We start from the raw sequence: 12,808 nt of genomic DNA on the forward strand, positions 1-12,808 counted from the left end.
TATAGAAATTAATATTTAAACAAACTCGCAAAACCAGAAAACATACTTTGAAATTTGAATTAGTAGCCACTAACCTTCAAAGTTGGTGTACAATGTGATCTACTTAATAAAAAAATTGTTGAAACAAAAACATGAAGCTTCAGTGCCACTAACCTATGGCACACGACCTCATCTACACAATAAAACCTCTACACACGACACTTTATATAAATGAAAATGGTCAAATAAAGACAAATTTTATAACTCAATTAGAATCATGCATATTGTACACTTACCAATTCTTTCTCTCCTTTATTTTCTACTCATAACATCCAATAGCAACATCTAAAGCGACACCTAAGACTCATCCATGAATGAAGATTCATAGGACTAACCGACTAAGGGGGTACAGGTAAGGGTGTCAATGGACCGAGCTTGGCTGGGCCCATCGAAACCAAAAATCAATTTGAATGAATTGAATTGGTCAATAAGACATATTGAATTGGATCAGCCCAGACTTAATGGTCCAAAATATTTATTAGATTGGATTTAACCTAATCCATTTGTAACGATTTATATTGGACTGGGTCGCATTGAAACCAATATATATCTGGTCCATTGACATATGATAAGATAAGAGCACGGGTGTCAATGGGCCAGGTTAGTGTTAGACCCGATCTAAATTAAAATCAATTTGAACAGTTTATATGGTCCAATGGACCAGTCCAGAATGGTCCAAAGTATTCATCGGATTGAATTGGAGCAATATCCAATCAATTAACAGCCTTAGGTAGAGGAGGAAAGAGGCCCAAGAACAGCCTGCACCTTTTCTTTCATATTGCTTAGGTTTTGAGGAATTGGTTTTACCAAATGAGATTTTTCAGACGATTTGGAGAATTAGCCGGCGTGGCAATTTTATAGATCGGAATAAAAAAAAAAATGTTTCATCCAATCAAGCATCCCTTTACTTTGGAGCTCAAAAGGAATCTCTAGCCTCTGTATTCTTCTCCCTACCTTTTTTTTTTTTTTATATTTGATCATACGCACCACTAATAACCCCCCTCCCCAAATTTGGTGGTTGCAGAAATCGAATCCGTGTTTATAACCAACTTACATTTTTCTTTCAAGAATCAAGAGATCCAGGCTCCTATCATCACTTTTGAGCTCCAAAGGGCTGTACAAGTCTTATATTTTGGCTTGGTCTTTTTTTTTTTTTTTGTTCCATGGGGCTACACAATGGGAGTGGCCCATGACCCCACAACCCTGGTGTAGGCGAGACCAGATCTGCTCCTCAAACCTGGCGCCTCACAAGCACATCCTATCATGCATGGGGAACATCTCCTGCACTTATTAATTATTATTCACAAGAGATGTTTCCAATGCACGATGGATGTGCATGTAAGGCGCCCATTTAAGAGGAACATGGTGTAAGCAGGATTTGATCCCAAGCCTCCATGACAACTAACAGGAGGCTTTAGCAACCAACGAGTTGGCACCTTGTCCATTGTCCATGAAAATAACAAGAGGGACTGTTGGGTAGTGTAGGGTTTTCAATTTTTTAACTAGCTGCAGAACACAATTCATGTAGAAAATGTATTTTTGAAGTGGGTATTCTAGAACCACAAATTCATGGTTTTGAATCAATCAATTCCCCCAATTTATGGATATTGTAAAATAGTGCATTCAAGAAAGAAAAGGAATTTGGACATCTCATTCTCTACTAATGTACATTAGTACATGTGATGGAATTGCATATGTTGTGAGACATAATCATTGTTCACATCCAGCCACACCACAACCTATAACACACTCTCTTGGGTTGTATTGATGAAACTTGAAACCACAACCAAACTACAAACTATAGAATTCCTTGAAATGAGTACTGAATATTCTTAAATGAGTTTGGGTTGGCTCCCCACAGAGTATACCCCACACGTGCTCCACAGCACATTTCAGTGTGCATTGAGAATATCCTCTATACTTGTCATGGCCTTATGGGGAGATGTTCTCAATGTAAGGTAGGGATGTATTGTGGGGAGCCAATGTGAATTTGTCTCAAGCCACATTACACTTTGTTTTTCAGCAATCTATCAAACACCACCTAAATGGCTAAATAGGCATTATTTTATCTCTTTATTTGATGGCCTTTAGAAAGTCTGTCTTGCTACATATGATAAAAACTGTACATATATAGAATGCCACTTTTTTTTATTATTTTTTTAGTAAAATATTTCTTTTTAGATAGCATTTATAAGAGTATATTTTTTGTAAGTCCTAGCTTTCTCCACCATTCAAAAGCAATGTGAAAAAATCGTATAGTTGTTCAATTTCCAATTTATTTTTAACCTCAACAAGTTTGAACTTGAAATTAGTTTGATCGCATGGTTTTTGACCATGTATCTTATGTGTTACTTTTATATCTTCAAAAAATAATAATAATAATATAATTAATTAAATCCAACTATGATCCAACTATAACCAATAAATTTTGAGATGTGGTTTCGAGCCCTGCTATTGGCTTCCAGCATCTTTGGAGAAGAGTTATTAGATTGTTGTTGAAAAAGTGTTGTATTGTGCCCATGAAAAAAATGAATTACGGCCCTTACGGGGGCACAAGGTCTGTGATTCAATACAAAAAAAATGAATTACAAACCCTAAAGCTATCAATGGAGGCCTTTTGAATGCAAGGAAACACAGTTTGCATTAGAAAGCCCTCAAAATTTCTTGGTTATAGTCATGTAGAGGTAACATGATCATTGTTGAATGGGAAGATGATGGTGAAACCAATATATAAGAACTGTAGTTTGATTTGATTTATATACTCAGCAATTAGCCCCTCAAAATTTCTTGGTTATAGTCATGTAGAGGTAATGTGATCATTGTTGAATGGGAAGATGATGGTGAGGCCAATATGTAAGAACTGTAGTTTGATTTGATTTATATACTCAGCAGTTAGCCCCTCAAAATTTCTTGGTTATAGTCATGTAGAGGTAACATGATCATTGTTGAATGGGAAGATGATGGTGAGACCAATATATAAGAACTGTAGTTTGATTTGATTTATATACTCAGCAGTTAGCCCCTCAAAATTTCTTGGTTATAGTCATGTAGAGATAACATGATCATTGTTGAATGGGAAGGTAACGGTGAGACCTATATATTTGAATAAATTGCTTCTAAATATTATATATTTTCTATGGCTTTGAACAATTTTTACTCTGTTTTATGTATAATCTTTTAAGAATTTATTTTTGTGTCTAAACAGGATGTTTCCCAACTTTGGCTACAGTTTGGATTGGTTTGTAATTTTGCATCAAACCCTTTCAAATGTGGCAACTAAAGTACAAATGAGTAACTGTGTATTAATTTTTTATTTTTTTTTTACCTTTCCAAAATAATTCTTGGTAATATTTGTAATTCTTTTACAATACCACTAGATCAGCCTTGCATTGGTTCAAACAATCCTCTAGGTTCTTGTATGAATTGTACCTCACCTACCAGAAGTAGTGGAAATTCACTCAAAACAAAATAAGAGGGGAAGCTCCTAGGAAGGGGGACATTTGGGCATGTGTATCTCTGATATAATAGGTAACAGTAGCATGGTTTTAAAAAATGGCCGGGAAACGGAACTGTTCTGGCCACCGGTTTTCGGTTTGACGGTTATACCATCTAGTTCGAACGGACGGTCTCTAACAAAAAAAATAAAAAATAAAAGATAGCAAAAAATTCGACCGTCTAGGTCTGGATCATTGACTGATTCAACGATTTTTTACCAAAAATCGAGTATGGGGTAAAACGGAACCGGTTGCCTAGATAGTTCCCGAGCTGAACAGTCCAACCATCTGGGTCAACGACGGCTCGAAAGCATTGAGCAGTAGTTCTTCATATTGACCCTATAAAAGACATGATTTATTAGTTACTAATTATAACTTTGCTTTTTATTCTCAGGTGTTTCTCATGCATTCCTGAAGAGTTACCAATGGAAATCATGTGGGATTTTCCTATGTTATCTGTGATATGAGAATAACTTTATTTTCCCTCTCACCCATAAATAAAGTATTATTTTATTCTAAAAAGAGGATCAATTTGCAATGGAGCTTTTTTAGATCACTATGTTTTTAGGTGGATTCCAAGAAATTTGACCTCAGTAGCAATGCTCTTGCTAATCAAGGATGGGTAGGGACTTTTTGTACACAGCAATACAGAGATTTCTCTTTAATGGGCAGGGAAGGTTTTTTAGTTTTTGTTTGCAATCTGAAGATGGATCTCTTTTACATCCTGTATATACTTCCACTTTTTGTTGATTGAAATTCATTCAGCTCTACTTTTAGATTGATTTCGTTCAGTTTTTGGATTTAGAGGCAAATATAATTTCTTGAAATTCAAAGAAAATTGAATTGCCTTTATAAATGACCACTTGCGTCATTGTTTCAAAGGCAACAATACGTGATTCATTGTTTCCATTTTAGAAGTTCTTAGAGGAGTTTTAACTGAGCTAATCATTAAAACAAGAGAATCTTTTTTTACTTGTCATTGGACAATTTGAAGGTGGAATGAATTGGTTCACTCCGAATTTATTTTGGACTCATTTCGACGTTTAAAATTGGCATGTATAGTTAGTCTAAGTAATGGTAAATTAACTAAGTGACTGACCTCTAAGGCTCTAACTAGATAAAACTCAGCTATATCCTTCTCTAGCATTGACAATGAGCAAATTTTAAGCTATTGCATGGGTTATACTTTATAAAATATGAAATTGAACCAACGTTGTGTCAAGTAAAAAAGTTAGACGATTCATATGGAATTGAACCAAGGCTGAATATCCTATTCAAGTTTATATCAAGTAGGGATGTCAACGTTATTCGAAAATCCGATTTTGAATTCGAGATTCGATATAATCAAATCGAATTGGAATAATTCGAATATCCAATCGATCGAATTCGGATATCCTTTTTGTACCGAATAGTTAATCGAATTCGAATTCTGGTATGACCTAATTCGATTCAATAAATATCCGAATTTGATCGATTATTTAATTCTTATATAAAATATTTAAATGTCTTATATAATATTAAATTATATAAATAATTTATATACTTTATATAAATAAAATATTTATTTTATATATTTATTAATTACCTAAAATAATTAATTAGTCGAATTCGGATCGAATCAAATATTTGAATATTTAATCGGATTCGAATTCAAATATTATTTTTTAATATTGGTCTCATATCGAATCAAATTCGGATATTATTGCTTGATCCAATTTGAATTCGATCCGTTTACACCCGTAATATCAAGGCCAAGCCCAAAAAATCTAATGGCAATTGATTCAAAGTGTGTATGCATATGTTTATCGAAAAATGTTCAGAACTTCATTTACAAAGTTGAATTACCCAAAACAAAAAAGAATTAATGGCAAATGAACTAAGACTTGTATGTTTATAAACAAAAAGGATCAGAACTTCATTTACAAAGTTTAGCTGCCAAAAAGAGATTTAATGACAATTACACCCAACACACATATATAATTAGTCATCTCTTTTAATTGATTTGGTTACTATAATTTAGAACATTCAGTGCACCTTTGCCTTGGAAGAACCAACAACTTCCAAATACTCCAAGAAAATCAACATCAAAAACCTTAACAGTCTCGACAACCTTAAAATTGAAAAACAGACAACTTGATGGACCTCACCTTATTTACAATCTTGAGAACTTTCACCATTTATGATATTATATAGAGATTTAAGCACAAATGGCTCCTATACAAGTAAGGATATTAGTATAACATTTCATACTATGCAATGATTTCAACCTATTTGCTTGAAGAACCAAGTCGAATAGCACTAAACAAAGCTCCTGTGATTTTTAATACCTAAGTTGGTTAAAAATTGCTAGGGGTTGAATCCCTAACATATGATTGAAAAATTGATTCCCGTATATAATCAAAATAAATGAGCTTAAAAATATTCAAAATTTATTGAAAAAAAACGTATAGACAATTCGCTTTAATATGATTCACCAAAAGTAACAACTTGAGCGATTCATTTATGAAATTTGAGAAATTTATTACAATTACCTATTCAATATGACTCCATGATGGGATTGCAGCAGGAGGATATAGTTGGATATTTTCGTTGATATCAAATGAAGCCAAATGCCTATTTTCAAATCCATATTATAAAAAATATATTATTGTTTATGATTTTGATAAGACTATAATAAATAATGTAAAAATATATTAATTACCATATCTGTTTAACATGTTTTGGTAAAGGAATCATATTAGAGACATCCGAGAGAGGATTAATGCGAAAAGGAATTTTGTGATGGCATATTTGAACTTGCCTTACGCCTTGATGAGGGCTTCTCATACCAACTTTTTAACCTTTACCACGAGAGCATCCCTCCTTAGCAATCCCTTGGATTTGTACAGATTGTATATCCTTTTCAATATTCACATCATATAATCTCACATATGGATTGCATAATATTAGTGTTCTCATTTTCAAAAGATTTATAATAAGGATCATTAACAACAACTTAGTTCACATGACTCATCCAGCTAGTACAATGCTTTAAAATAGATTTAAATGCTAAATCAAACTCTATTGCCCTTGCTACCATTTTAATTACAATGGGACACAAATTTTGGCACCGACTTGCCACTTCAAGTTTAGGGTTAACTTCTATGGTAGATTCTTGTGATTCCCTTACCACTCCAACTTTTGCAAATCTTGTCCATCTTTTTAAAATATAATGTGTTGGGATCACTCATGCATTTCTAAAATTGAGCATTTTTAATGCATAGCAACATAATTGTAATTACAATCCAAAGTCTCATTTGATGAATCAAATGTAACCAAATACTTGCATTTCCTGCGTTCAACTATAATTGTGTATGTGAAAATTGTACCAAGCTCCCCACAACAAATGCAATTACAAGCCAGTAGTTTAGCATATTCATCTTGAAGCACACCGTAGCTACATCTCCCAAATCTAATGCCCTCTCTCGTTCTTATAATATAGTATGATGGAAAGAAACCAATGTTTGCTTGACCACCTGCTTGTGCCTTTGTGAATTTTCTTTGAGACCTCAAAAATATACTTCTCTGCGGGGTAACAACATCATGACTATGACATTTTTAAACCTTGCTTGCCACAAAAATACCTCCTACTTGTTATCAATCCATGCTTGTTTTTATTTTTCCAATCTTTTCTAGCAGTGGACCCCCTTTCTTTTAGCATAGCTATTATAAAAACAATATGCACTTTCAAACTCTAATTGGTGTGCTATTTCCACCGTTATAAATGTTACCCGTATCAAATGAATTGTCTTCTTTTCCACCATAAATTGTTTCTTTTGACCTTTAATAAAAAATAATAATAAATTTAAGAGTTCCTTTATCAGCTACTTAAACATACCAAATAAATATATTTACATTTAAATAGATGAACTTGAGATTTGTCAATACTAGGAGAGAGTGATTGATAATTCAATGCAAGTAAGTTGATAAATTGACCTAATGAATATGAAAGAAAATATGTGAAACCCCATTTTTCATAAATGAGATAAATTAAAAATATTTGAATGAAATGAATCGGTCATATATTGCATATGAGATACATAGCAAACACAAAATAACAAAATGGACCAATGACCTTACATTTATCATTCTTTTTTTTTTCTTTTCTAATCTTCCTTATTAATAATTAAAAGTTGGGGAAGTTGTCATTTTTCATTTTTTAGAGGTGTTTAGAGAAAATTTTAGTAACAACTTATAGTACCAAGATTATTTTTTTTTTAAGAATAAAACATGTAAATAAGACATTATTAGTTGGTGAAAACAACTTTTAACCCCAAATGTAAGGTATAATAGATATACGATCAATGATTGCAACATGTATTCATTATTTGGATGGCTGTAGACTTGGGTTTAGTAGTTGATTTTCCACATGAGCAGAAAGTAAATAAATTTTAGTGCCAACATCAATTATGCAAGAATAAATAAAAATGAATATACCTTGTTTTAATTTTTTGAGTTAGTAATAAATTACATGATACATATTTGGAGTTGACTCAACAATCTCCCCATCCATAAAATGGGAAATAAATTTGAGTTTTTTTTTTTTTTTTTCTTTCCATGGTTGTTTGTCATGTTATATGAGAGACTTGTAATAATTAGATTTTCAGTAATACAAAAATACAACTTTTGTGTTTAATAAAAAAACCCTCAAGAATTGGCAGCTGCCTGGGAAGAAATGTTGGATACTCTGAATTGTTTGGTGTTCACATAGAGTCAATCATCCCTCTCACATACTACCAATCACATCACATTACAGAGCAACCCATTTTAAACTATGAAATTCAAGTGAATGGTTCTTTCAATTAGTATTACTAATTGCCAATAGGTATGTGTGTTTGGAAGAGATTTTTTTAAAAATGGTCAAAAAAGATAATATACAACTTGCAAAGTAGCCATCAATCTTCATGCTCTGGTGCTATTAGCCATCAATCTTCATGCCTGCCCAATAGCTAAAAAGACTTTCAACTATCTCGCTTTTTGCTTCAATTGGATGTCAAAAAATAGTCTAAAATTGAAAGGTGTAGCAAGCTTATGGGAATAAAAAACTCCTTTACCATTAGATTTTCTATTTTTGAAATTCTATAAATGTTGAACAACGAATACAGGTTAACACAAACAACAAATGTAAAATTGGACAAAAAAACCAAAAAGAAATACTCAATAGATTAAGAGAAAAAAAAGGCTTCCAAACATTCATACAACATTATTACTTGCTTAAAAAGAAAATTAAAAAAAAAAAAAAAAAAATGATTCTACCTTCAGCATTCAAGAAGGAAATATGAAAAACCCTAGACACAGATACCAACTTTCCTCTGAATACTCTTGACACTTGAAACTTTCCGTTAACACCGTTGTTGTTGTCGTTAAAATCCACAGTTGTCATTCTGTTGCGGTTTGAACACCGTTGATGAAGGCTTGTTGCTGGTGGGGTTGGGGGAGAAAGGTTAGAGTATGAGAATGTGAGGGCTTTGAAATTTTTTGTCAGTAATTTAACTTAAGTTATCAATTTTTTATTTAAAACTAATGTTGTCAGTCATAACATTTTTAACTGGTTGTAGGTAATAGTAGGTGAAGCATCGAATGACATGCCAAAACTTTAATGGACTCGAAGAGAAAATTCCTTCGAGTCCAAACGTACTGTAATTAGTTATTACATAATATTAATTAGTTAATTATTCTCATTACTTAATATTTTAATCATTAGTATTTTATTTTATTAATACCTATGCTTTAATTATTAATTTTAATAATTTAGTACTAACCTTTTCATTGATTAATTATTTTAATTAAATTATTAATAATAAAATAATTATTTAATTAATAATAAAATATGTTGTTGTTAATTATTAATTAATTAACTATATTATTATGATTTAGTATTTTATTATATTATTAATTTTATATTAATTATTAATTTTAATTATTAATATTAATATTTATTTATTGATTAATAATATTAATATTTAATCTGAAATATTAGTTAATTATTAAATTATTTTTAATTGATTAATATTTTTATTTATTAATTTTGATTAAATTATCTTAGTAATATAATTTTAAAAATAAGAATTTATTAATGGGTCATGTGTCTAATATTAACTCTTAGAAATGCTACAAGGTACATGGTTTTTATTGTCAAACAAACTTCCCCCCTTCATTCCCACTTGTTTTCCCACCAAAATGGTGGGATTCTACGTCCCAAGAATTGGGATCTATAATGGCACAATTTTCCCATCCCATCTCATGACATCCCACAAATCAACCATGGGAAGGGAAGAACATTCCAAAATATTCTATATTGTCCCATCCCATCCCACAAACCAAATGGAGCCTAAATAGTGTTGATGATAAAACTAACAAGGAAATCTTGGGGCCAAATCTATTCCATAATGGCCTTCACCTTCCACAATACCGATAAGATATTTCTGATGGTTGGCTTTTCGTTTTTTGGTTTTTGGTTGAACCTATTTGTCTTAACCTTTTGGTGGTAAGGTTCAATAGATGGGGTCTAGGTAGAAACAGTTCCAAATTGATTATTATATTTAAATTTTGATAATATAACTTTAATAAAAATGCTAGAAAAAGACTACATTATTTATATCTTAATAAATTAAACATTTGTAACTAATATTAATTATCTTATTTATCATCTATCAAATTTACCATTTCAACTATAAAATGTGATGAAATTATATAAAAATTAAGAAAATATTATATATTTAATAAAATAATCAATTCAGGTCCATCAAGTAGATCCGGCCCATTGACAGCCCTAGTGGTAAGTGTTTTTTTATCTTGTTGTTTTAGTTTAGTGGTGATTAATTTCACATTCTATGTTTTTTTTGGGTAAATTACAAAGACCTACCGATACGATGGGGTTAGTGACAACTACTCTCTAAACTTTTATTTTGCAACAAATACCCTTAGTTGTCAAGCCAGGTGACAAAATGCATTCAATTACCAAAATGCCCACCTAAACCTTTTTGTAGTTTATGACCTAGGTTGGTAGTGTTAAAGAGTTGTGCAACAAGCTAGTAAACATCTATGCCGACGATTTTGGAGACCTAAGAGATTTTTTTTGGGGAAGAATGAAAATGAACATAGGGCACTTGTTAGTTTGGGAAAAATCATTTTTAGGAAAAAAAAAACAGTATATTCATAGCAATAATTTCTCATTTTGCCCATTTTAGAATTTCGTCTTAGACAAACATGAGAAAGAATGAGAATTGAACCAAAATGGCGCTAGTGTCTTGTAACCACTAGTGTGGGATGTATACTTGCCAAAAGAGCAGTGTTGTGTATGGCATTAATTCAGGTGCACTATGTTCTCTTTGCATCTTATTGAAGTGATTGAGCTAGGCCATGGGTTATTATCTGAATTCACGATGAAGGATGTCATTGAGTTAGTCTCATCCATCAACTATTGATGATGACTCATGGTTAAATTTTGTATTCTGGTCCATCACCTAACAACCATATTAAAGGGTAAGGCTTCAAACATGAGGGCAGGCACAAGCCAATAGGGGTGTAAATGGATTGAATTCGAATTGAATCAGGCAATATCCAAATTTGAATCCGAGACAACGAGATAGGAGTCTGTGTAGAATATTACATGTGTATCCTTGTTGGCTATTGCTTACTTCCTTTTTCCTTGCAAGAAGGGACCCCCTCAGTGCCAATGTTTTGAAGTGTAGTTTTGTATTTTCAAGATATTTAATTCACATATGTCACCACATTATACACATAATTGATGGTCCGTTAACAGCAGGTGCTGGATTGACATGTTTTGAAAGTTTGGATTCTTAATTGACACATTTTAAAGTTCGGGGACCAAAGTGACACTAGACCCAAAGTACATGATAGTAATATAAAATTTTCATATGCTCCTGCTTCTAACCAAAAGCATGAAATTATTGAGCTATATCCACCTCATCAATTTGTAGCCAGGTATATATACGTTAGAATTTATTTCTTAAGCAAAGGAACACTGTTTTTATTTTTATTTTATTTTTTTCAAACAGAGAGCTCACCAAACTCTAGACTCTATTTGAATTCAACAACTTTGATTTTCTGAGTTTATATTTAGGGAAAATTCCCGATCAGCACCCTGTACTTTGGCTTGAGTGATAATTTGGTCCTCGAACTTTAAAATGCCACAATTCAGTACCCAAACTTTCAAATGTGACAATCCAATACCTGTCGTTAACTAGTCCGTTAAGTGACATTTGAAAAGTAAAAGATGCCCTTTAAATGCCATCTAATTCTCTTTATCAACCATCCAAATGTTGATAAAAAACTGAACAGTCCCAAATCCTAGTATCTTCTATTCAAAAAAAGTTGGTGACTGTTTAGAAGAATCTATAATTTGAGACTATTCATTTTATTATCAATGTTTGGGTGGTTCATAAAGAGAATTAGATGGCATTCTTAGGGCATTTTTTACTTTTCAAATGTCACTTAACGACTTATTAACGAACTGGTTAATGGCAGGTACTGGATTGTCACATTTTGAAAGTTCGGGTACTAGATTGTCACGTTTTGAAAGTTTGGTTATTGAATTATCGCATTTTAAAGTTTGGGGACCAAATTGTCACTCGAGCCAAAGTACAGGGTACTTATCAGGAATTTTCCCTTATATTTAGAAAACCACAAACATTAATCACGATTCCTAGTATTAGAAGAAACAACAATTGTTATCAGCATTGCTGCTCCCGTGGGCCTGTATTAGTTCATAGTTCATGTTTTAGAGGGTACTTATCAGGAATTTTCCCTTATATTTAGAAAACCAAAAACATGAATCACGATTCCTAGTATTAGAAGAAATAGCAATTGTTATTGGCATTGTTGCTCCTGTGGGCCTGTATTAGTTCGTAGTTCATGTTTTAGAGGAATTGGGATATGTTCCTCACTAGATGCACCTCACACTGACCTTATAGGCACATTCCACCATGTATTGGGAATATCTCTCATGAATAATGATTCATAAGTATAGAAGATGTTCCCAATACATGATGGAATGTGCCTGTGAGGTCGGTGTGAGGTGCTATGTGTGAAGAACAAATCCAGACTTGTTTTGAATTGAGATTTGCTCCTTATTGAACGCGGGATCGGATATGAACCTTACACAAGGCGCCTCACACCGACTTCACAAAATACATCCCACCATGTATTGGGAACATTTCTCATACTTATGTGTTATTATTTAGGGATTATAGCTGACAAGGGCGTGACGGGAT

This window comes from Nelumbo nucifera, chromosome 4, assembly GCF_055504915.1.
Source record: "Nelumbo nucifera cultivar China Antique chromosome 4, China Antique-T2T, whole genome shotgun sequence".
NCBI classification, from domain to species: Eukaryota; Viridiplantae; Streptophyta; class Magnoliopsida; order Proteales; family Nelumbonaceae; genus Nelumbo; species Nelumbo nucifera.